Here is a 12,710-nt window from a genome sequence, read left to right as displayed (position 1 = left end):
AGGGTGGAAGGGCTGCAGAGGGAATCCCTGAGGAGGAATCCCGTGGGACTGAGGGTATGGAGGGGAAATCCTGGGGTGGGGATTCCTGGGAATGGAGAGGATGGGGGGTGGATCTCGGAGCGGGGATTCCTGAGGGGAATCCTTGAGAATGGAGGGGGATCTCGGATCTCGGAGCGAGGATTCCTGAGGGGAATCCCTGAAAATGGAGGGGGATCTCAGAGCAGGGATTCCTGAGGGGAATCCTTGAGAATGGAGGGGATAGAGGGAGATCTCGGAGCGGGGATTCCTGAGGGATTCCTGAGGAGAATGGAGGGGATAGAGGGAGATCTCAGAGTGGGGATTCCTGAGGGGAATCCCTGAGGGGGATCCCTGAGAATGAAGGGGATAGAGGGGGATCTCGGAGCGGGGATTCCTGAGGGGAATCCTGAGGAGAATAGAGGGGATGGAGGGGGATCTCGGAGCGGGGACTCCTGAGGGATTCCTGAGGAGAATGGAGGGGCCGGAAGGAGAACCCTGAGAGGGGAGCGCTGAGGATGGAGGGGCTGGAGGGAGATCCTGGAGCGGGGATTCGTGAGGGGAATCCCTGAGAATGGAGGGGATAGAGGGAGATCCTGGAGGACAAAGGGTACGGAGGGGGCCCCGAATCGGGTGTCCCTGTCCAGGTGTCCTTCTGTGGGTGTTCCCGGTGTCCCCTCCCTGGTGTCCCCGCCGGACACCGCTGGGTGGCGGCACCAGCCCGTCCTTTTCCCGAGCGGTTCCTTTCGGAGGGGATGGAAAATGGAAAATCCCGGACCCGCAGCGTTTTCCCGCCCCGGGATTCCCCTCAGGCCTCTCGTGTCTGGGTTTGGCAGCGCCCGGGATTTGTGCACCGAGGGCAGGTGTGGGAGTGAAAACTGGGATTTTTCCTGGAGATGTCCCTGGGGGAGAGGCACTCCCGGCTCCCCCGCGGGTTCGGGAGTGCGGCCGTGCTGCTCCTCCCGCACCCCTGCTCCCCACCGTGCCCCCGGCAGCCTCCAGGCACGGCAGGAGAGCGAAACACCCCCCTGACAAAATTCCCAGTCCTTTCATCTGTATTCCCAATAAACAACAAACCCAGCCCTGGCACTCCGGGGTAGGCACGAGGCGTCGTCCCCTGTTCATGCCAGGCCATGGATGAACTCTTAATTACAAATATTCCACACCTGCAGCTGCCTGAGGGAAGTCTGGGAGTGAGGTTGTTTTCCCCATGTTTTGCTTCCAGGTAGGGAAAAGGAAGAGCAGGAAACTCGTAAGGAATAAATTTGGTTTGTGGATCCCCCCTCGGAAGCCCAGCCCGGTGAGTACAAAGGTCAAAGCAATCGGACAAAACTTTTCCTGCCATCGATTAAAGCAGGAATTCCAGAGCATTTGCTTTCCTCTGTCCGTGAAGCTCAGCCCCCAGGTCTAGCGCTGGTTCTGGCTGCCAGGCACAGGGTCTGCCTTAATTCAGAATTAATATCAGCAGCAATACTCAGGGTAGGAAAGTGCTGGTTCCACGGTGGTGGCTCAGATCCCTGCCGGCAGCAAGAATTCACCGTTTCCTGACCAGAACCCAGCCCCGATGCCCAACTTTGCCCTGAAGGCAACGGGAATTAATCGTTCTTTGGGAGATTTGAGCTTCCCCACCCCTCGTCCTTTATTTACAACCACAATCCCCGCGATTCCCGGGCTCCTCTCCTTCCTCCCTTCGCTTTGGGGGAAGCTGCTGCTGTGGGGGAGCTCCTGTAATTATTTATGGCGCTCCACCGTGGAGCGTGGATGAAGTGGTTTGTAGGAATCCTTGCTGTAGGAATGGTTTTTCAGGAATCCTTGCCGGATGGGGGGAGAGCTCCCAGCAGGGAATGCCGCTGGCAGGGACGCTGTGCCACCAGCAGGCTGACACCATTCCGTGTGCTGAGGGGATGGAGGTGGGCACAGAGGAAAATCCCTCCCTCAGGCATTGCCGGCAGCGATGTGAGGAGCAAACTGCGGGATGAGGGGAGCCGGCGTCTCCTCCCAGCCCAGGGACCCTGGGGACAATGACAGCGGCCGGGAGGGGCCGTGCTGGGGCTGAGGGGCAGCAGGAAGGAGCCCCCGCAGCCGGGGATTGCTGGGGCTCAGGACAGGGTTTGTGTGCCTGGGGTCGCTGAACCCTGGGATGGCTGCCCTGACACAGGCAGGATCCTTTGGGAAGCAATTCCCCGTGGCTGAGGGTGCAGGATCCTTTGGGAAGCAATTCCCCATGGCTGAGGGTGCAGGATCCTTTGGGAAGCAATTCCCCACGGCTGAGGGTGCAGGATCCTTTGGGAAGCAATTCCCCACGGCTGAGGGTGCAGGATCCTTTGGGAAGCAATTCCCCAATGGCTGAGGGTGCAGGATCCTTTGGGAAGCAATTCCCCGTGGCTGAGGGTGCAGGATCCTTTGGGAAACAATTCCCCGTGGCTGAGGGTGCAGGATCCTTTGGGAAGCAATTCCCCGTGGCTGAGGGTGCAGGATCCTTTGGGAAGCAATTCCACACAGCTGAGGGTGCAGGATCCTTTGGGAAGCAATTCCCCAATGGCTGAGGGTGCAGGATCCTTTGGGAAGCAGTTCCCTACGGCTGAGGGTGCAGGATCCTTTGGGAAGCGATTCCCCGTGGCTGACAGCCGGGATTAGGCAGATCTGTGGAGCACCCGAGGGCTGAGGGTGCATCAGGCACAGCCTGGGGTGGATGCTCTGCTGCTGCTGCTGCAGCCTGGAGCCGTTTGTGGCACTGCAGCTGCAGATTGAGCGAAATTGGAGCTCAGCTTTAGGGCTGCCCCAAAAGGAAGCCCAGGCTCCCGTTCCTGGTGGCAGCGCTGTCCCCAGGGGCTGCTCCCTGCCCTGCCACCTCCCTGAGCTCTGCCCAGTCCTGCTGGAGCTGTGCAGATCTGGGGATATTTCAGTCACCGGATCCGAGCTCCCAGGCGTGGGGAGCTCTGTCCTTTGGGGCTGGCAGGGATGGGCACAGGCTGGGTGAGGCCCTGCTGAGGGGGTGAGCTGCTGCCTTTGAACAGGATCAGGGTTTGAGATCAAAAACTCACTGAAACCAACATTTCTGGCCAGGTTGAATCACTCTCTTTGAGCAGTAGGTGTGTGATGCTCTGAGTGCTCTCCACAGTGTGACCTCAGTGGGGTCAGAAGTTTGTGGCTCTTGAGGACAGCACATCTCTGCTATTTTTGGCTGGATTTTCCTGAGAGCAGCTTGCAGATGTTGCTGTTGGGAGCACAGGGCTTCCAGAGCTGGCTGGGACAGCCCAGGAGAGGCAGCGAGTTCCTGCTGGAGAGATTCCTCTGCTGGGGCTGCTTCCTCTGGGGCTTTGAGAAATGCTGCCCACTCCCACTCCTTCCTCCTCCTTCCTCCTTCTCCTTTTCTCTTTTCTCTCCTCCTCCTCCTTCTCCTTTTCTCCTCTTCCTCCCCCTCCTCCTCCTCCTCCCAGCCTTGCTGGCAATTTTGCCATCGATTGCAAATCCAGATGTGACCTTGCTGCCAAGAGATTTTTGGGAATCCTCCCTCCCTGCTGCTCTCCCTGCATGGGGAGGCTGCTCTGAGCCTCCTTCTGCTCATTTCCCCAAAACCAGCCACTTGCAGCCTCCAGCCTGGGGCGTTTCAGCTGCTGCAGAGAGCTGCCAGGAAAGCTGCAACCTTCGGCATTCCTGGAAATGGGAAACCCTCCCGTGTCCAGCCAGCTCCTCATCCAAAACTCTCCATGCTCTTAGGAGGGGTTGCTTTTCCTCCTGGCACGTGGAAGGGTTGGGATTTGTGTGGTTGAACCTCCTGGGAGATGCCAGGAACGTGTTAGAGGGGTTCAATTTAATTTCTTGGGCTTCCAGAGGTGCTGGAAGCAGAGGGTGACTCATTAATCCAACCCATCTGGGAATGCTGGGATCTGCATCGTGCCAGGGTGGAGGCCTGGAAGTGGCAGGGGGCATTTTTGAGGCTGTAAAGTGATTTATTTGCAAAGACCAAAAACTCCAAAACTAGTTGTAAAAAAGAAAAAAAAAAAGTTTATTTGATTTACTTTTATAGAGATGTAAAGGGAAGGCAAAGTGATTTATTTGCTTCCAAAGCCACAACAGAGAAGAACCCTCTCAGCAGAGCCAAAAAAGATCATTTAAACCAGGAATCTTCTGTCTGTGGATGGATTTGGGGTCTGTTTTGGGTGTTTGGCCTTGCTTATCCAGGGATCTGGTACCAGTGGGGTCATGTCCTGTGGGTGGATGGGTGGGTGGATGGATGGATGGATGGATGGATGGATGGATGGATGGATGGATGGATGGGTGCCTGGAAATGTGAACACACCTTGGCAAAATTATTTTGGGTGTTCACAAGCAATTGAAATAACTTTGAGGAGCGTTGGCTCTTCTTTTCCAAGGGGCCATGGGTTACCCCAGGTGAAAAGGAGGCAGAAATTGGGAATATCCAGGGCAATAAATGAACCAGTTGGGTCTTGAGAAGTCTCATCCCTGTCTCAAAATAGCAACATTCCCCCTGCTCTGCACGTTCTAACACCCTCATCTTCTTACTGAGCAAAATAAGCTCTTAGCTGGAGAAGAGAGGGCTTTTATCTAGATTAAGGCTAAGGCCAAGCAGGGAAGAGGCCTCTGGGCTGCTCAGGACTGTCACCATCTGCTGCTTGATGAGCTTTCTCTTCTCTTTGCTGAACCTTTTTGAGGCTTTGAGTTAATTTGTGCTGGGAAAAAAAAAAAATAATCCCAGAGAGTCTGGTTGTGCCAGGGAGGGGTTCTCAGCTGGCAGAAGAGGCTCAGGGCTGTGGGAAAGCTGTGAAATCATCATTGTGGCAATGAGAGGGACCCTAAAAATGCTGCTCTGAAAAGGGTTTGGAGCCTCTGCAAAGCCAAAGATCTGAGCCATGGCTGGGGGGCCACTGAGCTTTTAATGCCAATTTTGCTGAGTGCTGGTGGTTGGTGCTTTTAATTCCTGAAATCTGAAGTGCAGGGACTGCCTTGCAGAACGTGGTGCTTCCAGTTCTGGGATATTTTTGTGTCCTGAGTACCCCTGGGATGCTGAGCAATGCCACAGAGGGGAAAGGGGAGGTAGATCCACATTTCTCAGCACTGCTTTTGTATTTTCCTTACATTTTAGGTCTAAATTTTGGGTTGTGGCTCACCTGCATCATTCACCTTTTCTTTCTGAGTTTTGAATGCTCCAAAGTCCATTTGGATTCCCCCCACCTGCATCCTTTCCCTCCTAATCCCATTATTCTTCTTCCTTGAGATACTTTTTTTTCCCAATCCACCCCAAACACTTCTCCAACCTCATCTTTTCCCAAATCCAGGTGCTCTCCCCTTCTCTCCCCCAGGATTTTCCAATGCAAAATATTCCCAGCCAAACTCAATCCCTTAGCCCTGAGCAAAACCAAAACTCCCTGGGGCTGCAGGAAGTGATCCATCCTCCCTCTGGGGACAGCTCCAGCTCTTTTCCCACTCCAAGCCTGGATCCCATGTTTATAAAGCCCAAAGTCTGTTTACACACTGGCCAAAAGTTGTTTAGCACGAGCTTAAAGCTGCCAGGAATTTTTCTGGAGTCATCTGGAAACGCCACCCTTTGCTTCCCTTCCAGCGGGATTGGGAATTCCTTGGGGAATTTTCTTTGGGGTGCAGGGAGCAGCATTGCCCAGAGGAATAGGGAAATAGGGCAGGGAGCTTTGGGGAGCTGTGCAGAGAGGATTTGGGATGGGGAACTGTGCATTTGGGAGCTGACACTTTGGGGAGCTTTGGATTTTTCCTGCAGTTTTGTGCATGCCCTGGCAGGCCCCAGCCCCAGATCCAGGCTGGGATGTGAGCAGGGATCCCTGGGAGAGGGAACCCCCCAGGACCAGCCCTGCTCCCGGGCACTGCTTGGGCAGGATTCCTTTGGCAAGAGCCCTTTCCAAGATCCCTTCTCATGATCCTTCTGCCAGGATCCCTTTCCAGGATCAGTTTTTCAGGATCCCTTTCCGAAGATTACTTTGCCAGAATCCCTTTTTCAGGATCTCTTTTCTAGGGTCACTTTGCCAGGATCCCTTTCTAGGATCCCTTTTCCCTGATCCATTTTCCCTGATCTCTTTTTCCATGATCCCTTTTCCATGATCCCTTTTCCACATTCCCTTTTCCATGATCCCTTTCCAGGATCCCTTTTCCATGATCCCTTTTTCCAAGATCCATTTTCCCATGATCCCTTTTCTCTGATCCCTTTTTCCAAGATCCCTTTTCCATGATTCCTTTTCCAGGATCCATTTTCCAAGATCCCTTTTCCATGATTCCTTTTCCAGGATCCATTTTCCATGATCCCTTTTTCCAAGATCCTTTTTCCCATGATCCCTTTTCCACATTCCCCTTAGGATCCCTTTTCCAGGACCCCAGCAAACCCCTCCACAGCCCATCCCTTTGGAGTGAGGGAACACTTCTGGAATCTAACAAACATTTTTCTGCTCTTCTGATTGGATTAAATGAATAAACACCCATTAGTGGCAAACAAACCTCCAAACAAATGAGCAACCACCACTCCAAAACCTAAACCAAGAAATTCCCCCATTAATTCTCTGAGAAATCAGCAAAACCTTTGCTGGAATTTCAATTTTTTAGAGTTAAAATCTTCATGAAGGAGCATTGGAGGGACCCTCCTGTGCCTGCTGAGGGCAGTGGAGGAGGAGCAGGAGCTGCTGTTGGGGTTGGGGGAACATTTTAGGAATTAAATTGGTTTGGCCATGAAAAATCCCAATTTCCATCTGTGGCAGCCGAATTGCTGGGAAGGGGACTTGGGTTTGTTTTGAATATGAATTATTTTCTTCTAAAAATGCTTGTACAGGTCCAGTGGTTTCAGTGCCATGAAAGGGATGAGGTGCAGCAAATTAATAATTCAGAAGGAAATTTTCATTTTCCTCGTGGTGCTTTGGGGATTTTGGCAGCTCTGTCCCTCTGTGGTCACTTTTGCTCCCACGTGGGGAGCAGTTTTATTTTCCTCCTCCCTGGCCCCTCTGTGACCCTGGGCCGTGCTGAAATCAGATGCCAGAGCTCAGGGCAGATTTCAGGACTCTACTGCAGCAATATTTCTCTGCCTGCTCAGGTTCCCCCTTGCTTTGGGGATATTTTTTCAATTCTTCTCCCTTTTGCAGCCGAGGCCAAAGGCAGGGAATTGATTCAAAGGTGAACACAGGAAGATTTCATCCACTGCCAGGAGGAAACATGAATGCCTCTACCTGAGATTCTTTCATTTCTCCTCCAAAACACCTCTCACGTGATGGTTCTCATCATTTTATTGGCCCCTTTCATCTGGAGTTTGGTTCATCTGCAATTTCATCTCACAGCATTTCCACCCTGTCTGCTGTCAGAGCCCAATTGAATCAAGCTTGGGATGAGGATGGCTTTCTGTCCTTTTAAAATCACATTTTTCAATTTGGCCTCCTTCCCCAGGGATTGCTGAGACTCACTGCTCTCCTCTTGCTGCATATGCTGGGCTCTTACAGTAAGGTTGATTTTTTTAAAATTTCTTTTTGGAGGAAGAGATAAAAATCACATTAACTCTGGGATTCCTTTAAATGCCATACTGACAGTAATATTTCCCTTAGTCTTTGTCACACAGCGAGCAGCAGCAGCCTGGCTCTGATACTGACATTTAAAATTAATCCCAATTATTCCATCCCAATCAACAAAAATTGGGAATTCCTGGGCTGCCCTTCAGAGGAGGATGGTTTGGTGAGAAGCAGAGCTTGGTCCCAGCTCAATCTCTGGTTTTCCCCCAAAACCTGTCAGGTGAGGAAGGACCCCTGAATTCCAAGGGGTTTTGTGTTTGGGTGTCTCAGGTGCACTGTGAGAGCTCCCAAACCCAGCAGGGATTGTGGGAACTCAGAAAATTCCCACTCAGGGAGGGCTCCAAGGGCAGATCCTCTTTGGAATGTCCCATGTTGGATCATACTCATCTAATGTGGAATTCCCAGCTCAGGATGGGAGCACTGGGCAACGCCTGGGATCAGGAAGGGGTTTTCCATCTTAGGAAAAGGAGATTGATTCTCCTGTGAGAATCTGGGTGAGCTGCAGGATTTGGCAGCTCAGGTAGGCTGGCAAGAGACCGGGACCTTCCAGCACAGCCAGTCAGTCCTTCCTGGAAGTGGGAACGAGTTTGATCTGCAAAAAATCTGTAATATTTATAACAGGTGTGCCAAGAGGTTTGGTGGGTACCCCCACCTGGGACTGAGGACAAACCTCTCTGGTTTCAGGGATCTGCTGTCAGAATTCCATCAGGTTATTAGGGATGCTCCCTGGCTCAATGCACTGAAAACTTCAATTTCTTTTTGATGTGGAAGTGAGGACTTTGATTCTTAAATCTGAATTTTGCAGCGGAGGAGGAGCTGTTGGGTTTTTGTGATCTCACGAGCTGAAGTTGTTTCCCTTCAAGGACTTTTATCAATATCAGATATCATGAAAAGGAGTGAATGAAAAAGAAGAAACCCCCTTGGACAAACAGCCCTTGATGTGCAGTTTGCCCTGGGCTGTGGCTCTGGGGATGAGTTTAGCAGAATTATTCCAGTGCCAGAGCTGCTGGCACAGCCCTGGCTGCCAGCACAGCAGCATTTCCCAGCATGGCACAGCTTGGTTTGGTTTGGATGTGCTGAGCACACCTGGCAAATCCTGAGTGTGCAGGGGGGGTTTGGGTCTGTGCCTCAGGAGACCCTTGAAGGTGCAGGAGGGAATGAGGCTCTGGGATGGAGCTCCTGAGGAATCTGCACATCTTCCACCAGCCTGGGGCTCATCCCCTGCTGCCCTGGCTGCTCCTGGTGCCTTTGCATCCCTCAGGGACAGAAATCCAGCTCCTCCTGGGGCTCTTTGCTCTGCACTGCTAACAGGCTCAAACCCCACACCCCTGCCTTTTTTATTTCTTTTTTTTTTTTTTTTTTTTTTTTCATTTTTCCCCCCTGGCTTTGTCCTGTGTGCCACAAACAACCAGGAGCAGGGGCTGAACTCCCTGCCCTGCTGGCAGGAGTGTCAGGAGGGCAAAGGTTGGGCTTTGTTTGTTGACTCAGGGCTGTGGTTGCTGTGCAGAACCCCCTCCTTGGCCAGCCCTGCCCCTCCTTTGTGCCTCCAGGGTGCCCCATTCCACTGGGATCCCGAGGGAATGGGGATGGGGGTGCCCCACAATGGCTGGATGGGCCTGGAGAGGTTCCTGGTGCCTTCCTGCAGCCTGGGCTGACAAAGCTGCTGCATGAACAGCCAGCTTGGAACTGGTTGAAAATGCACAAAATGCCTTTTTTAAAGTGGTGGAAAGTCAGGGGTGGGCTGGATTTGGTTCTCCATGTGCCTCAGGACCTTTAGGGCACTGCTCCCTCCATCCTGCGTGGGCTGCTCTGTTTTTGTGGCCGTGTCGCTCTGGGGGAGTGAGGGGAGCTCAGCCCTGCCTGGGGTTTTTCCCTCTCTGCTGCTTTTCCATCCTGGAATATTTTTGTTGGGAGAGGTGAACTGACCTTGCTGGCTTCTTGCTGTAGCTCAGACTTAGAGATGAGAGGAAAGAACCGGCTCTGGGATCAGCCTTGGGCCAGGCAGGGGGCTTTGGGCTGGGAGGGAGGCTGTGTGTACCAGCAGGACTGAGGTTGTGGCTGCACACGGATTTTGGGGGGCTCCAGGTGTGAAATGAAGCTCCATTGTCGCAGACATCTCTTAATGAAAAATCCTTTCCTTAGGATTTTTTCCTCCTGAGAAGCTGAGAGGCCTCAGGAACAAAATGTGAACATTGATTATCTGCTGCTGTGGAATGCAACAGGTGCATCTGGGATTGGGCTCATGTGGTTGTTTCTAATTAATGGCCAATCACAGCCCAGCTGGCTCGGACTCTCTGTCCGAGACACAAACCTTTGTTATCATTCTTCCCTTTCTATTCTATTCTTAGCCAGCCTTCTGATGAAACCTTTTCTTCTATTCTTTTAGTATAGTTTTAATATAATATATATCATAAAATAATCAATCCAGCCTTCTGAAACATGGAGTCAGATCCTCGTCTCTACCCTCATCCTGACAGCCCTGTGAACACCACCACACTCCATCAGTGGGGTTTTTGGGCACAGAGCCTTGCAGGGTCCCCTTTTTTTGCCATCCTGGCTCAGATCCCTGCTGCCAGCAGAGGGGAGAGCTCCTTCCCAAGGGAGGGGCTGCTGGAGGTGATGCTGGAGGTGCCACCACCCCTTCCACTGCCTCCTGTTGACTTTGGCTGCCTCTGCTGCCTCCCCGGGGACATTCAGTGCCAGGGGAGGCTCTGCTGAGCACACACTGTGGTTTCTGCAAACCTGTGATGCCTTGAGAAGGCTGGGCTAGAGCAGAGGATGGACAGAGCTAAAGAAATAAAGCAGGGATTTATTAAAATCCATCTCCCCCATGGATCCACCTTGGGCAGCACAAGAGCCCAGCCAGGGCTGCACCCAAGATGAACCAAAATGGGCACAAAATGCACAATCAGTCATGAGGCCTCTCACTTTTATAAATTCTGCTCCATTTGCATATTGGAGTTAATTGTCCAATTACAGCTTTAGGTTCTGCAGTCCCATCCTCCTGGTTTTTCTCTCTTCAATTCACTGTTTGTTGGAATGCATGAAATAAAAGCCTGAGCCCCTCAGAGAAGGAAAAGAATGCAGGGTTTGAATTAGAACCTCTAGAGAAGCTGAAATACATTATGCAGCCACACAGACATGAAGTAGAAGTGTAAGTTTTAGTTTTAAATAAATAGAAATAGATCTTAAGGGCCTTAGGAGACTGTGTTAGCCAGTAAAAGGCCCTAAAGCCTGGTTGAACTTAGCTCCAGACATAACAAAAACATAGCGGGACATTGCCTGGGTTTCCAGATGGAATAGATAGAACTGTTTGTGTAAATAGATAAAATTATATATGCAGATTTTAGGTAAGACCACAGATTGTACCATTTACATAAATCCATAAAATTACATACGTAAGGTTTTGTGTAAGAACTGACATTACTTTTGTACGTTAGAATTAAGTTCAGATTGGTGTAAAAAGAATGTTTTAGAATCATGTTTTTAGCTGATTGGATGATGTATGCATAAAAAGCCCCTCTAATGGGGTGCAGATGATGATGATGAAGAGCAAGAGATAGTGCCTGCTGCTTTTGCTGCTTCTGCTCAAAACATCAGGGCTCTATGCCAGAAAGCTTTTAGCACGGACTTTAATAATTACTCTGAACTCCTTGCATTCATGCAAAAAACAACTTTACTGCAAGCAACAACTGCTCTTCTCTCTTTGAAGGCCCAAGGCCCACAATGACAACTGTTGTTTGTAGTTTTTGGGCCTGCAGCTTGTCCTTGGTCAAGCTGGAGAAGATTGTTTTGTCTGCCTACTCTGTGAAGGGAACTTTCTAACACCTAATATGAAGCTCAGAGCTACACCTAGAGCAGCACAGAATCTGAAAAATATAGCAGTTAAAACCTGAGGCATCACCTGTTTTCTTCATCTGACTTGACTGACTATGGCTGAAGTATGAAATGGAGTTTTTGGCCCCTGAGCTGTGTTTTTGGGGGAAGACACTCAGCTTTTGGCTCGTGTGCAGCACAGCCCTGCAGAGCAGAGCCAAACCCTGCTGAAGTCACTGGGGCTGTGCTGTTCTCGTGGTCTGTGGATCAGAATGAGTCAAGTTTGAGAAACAATTGCAGGGGCCTCCAGCCCTTTGGTGGTGGGGGAGAGCTGCCTTTTATCCACCACAGTAACGTGGAATTTGGGAATTTGTGTGTTCAGGGATGTGCCATTGCACGGGATGCAGAGAGGCAAAAACTTCTCATGTGGGATTATTTTTTAAAACACTTGCAGAGCGTTTCTGTGTTGGAAAACATCCCCTCATTGCTTTGGGATTCTTTTTAAAACACTTGCAGAGCGTTTCTGTGTCGGAAACCATCCCCCCACATCAGGAGAGGGTCCGAGGCCACAGCTGGGGCCTCATCACCCCAAAGCTGATCCCTCCCAGGCCCTTCTGGAGCAACCTGTGTCCTGCAGCAGGTGAGCAGAGCCTGGCTGGAGGAGCTGCTCACCGGGAGCTTTATCAGGGAGCTTCATTCCATGTCCTGAGCCCGGCCAGGGGAGTGCCTGAGATATCAGGAGTGATGGAACACCAGGAGTGATGGAACACCAGGAGTGATGGGATATCAGGAGTGATGGACACCAGGAGTGATGGGATATCAGGAGTGATGGAACACCAGGAGTGATGGAACACCAGGAGTGATGGGATATCAGGAGTGATGGACACCAGGAGTGATGGGATATCAGGAGTGATGGAACACCAGGAGTGATGGAACACCAGGAGTGATGGGATATCAGGAGTGATGGGATGTGGGCTGGGGAGCGGCTGGAAGGAGCAGCACCCGCAAGGGAGGGGTGGAAGCGCTGGATGGGGATGGGGATGGAGCACAGGTGGTGATGCCCAGCTGGGCAGCAGGGCTGAGGGTGAGCAGCAGGTGCAGGATCAGCCAGGCTCGGCGTGGCAGGACAGAGTGCCAGCACCACCCGCAGGGGACAGGCGGGGGGACATCCCCGAGGGACCGAACGCCACCAAATCCCCCGGGTGCCGAGGCTCCGGCGGGAATCCCTCCCCGGGGATGCCCGCGGCCGCCTCGGGGGTGCCGCCCAGCCCGGCCCCTCCGTGCCCGGCCCCATCCGCGCTGCCCCGGCCCGGAGCATCCCCTGCGGGGCGTGCGGAGCCCCCG

Source organism: Agelaius tricolor, unplaced genomic scaffold, assembly GCF_023055355.1.
Source record: "Agelaius tricolor isolate 1412-34295 unplaced genomic scaffold, bAgeTri1.0.p SCAF_25, whole genome shotgun sequence".
NCBI classification, from domain to species: domain Eukaryota; kingdom Metazoa; phylum Chordata; class Aves; order Passeriformes; family Icteridae; genus Agelaius; species Agelaius tricolor.
This window is presented reverse-complemented; position numbering follows the sequence as displayed.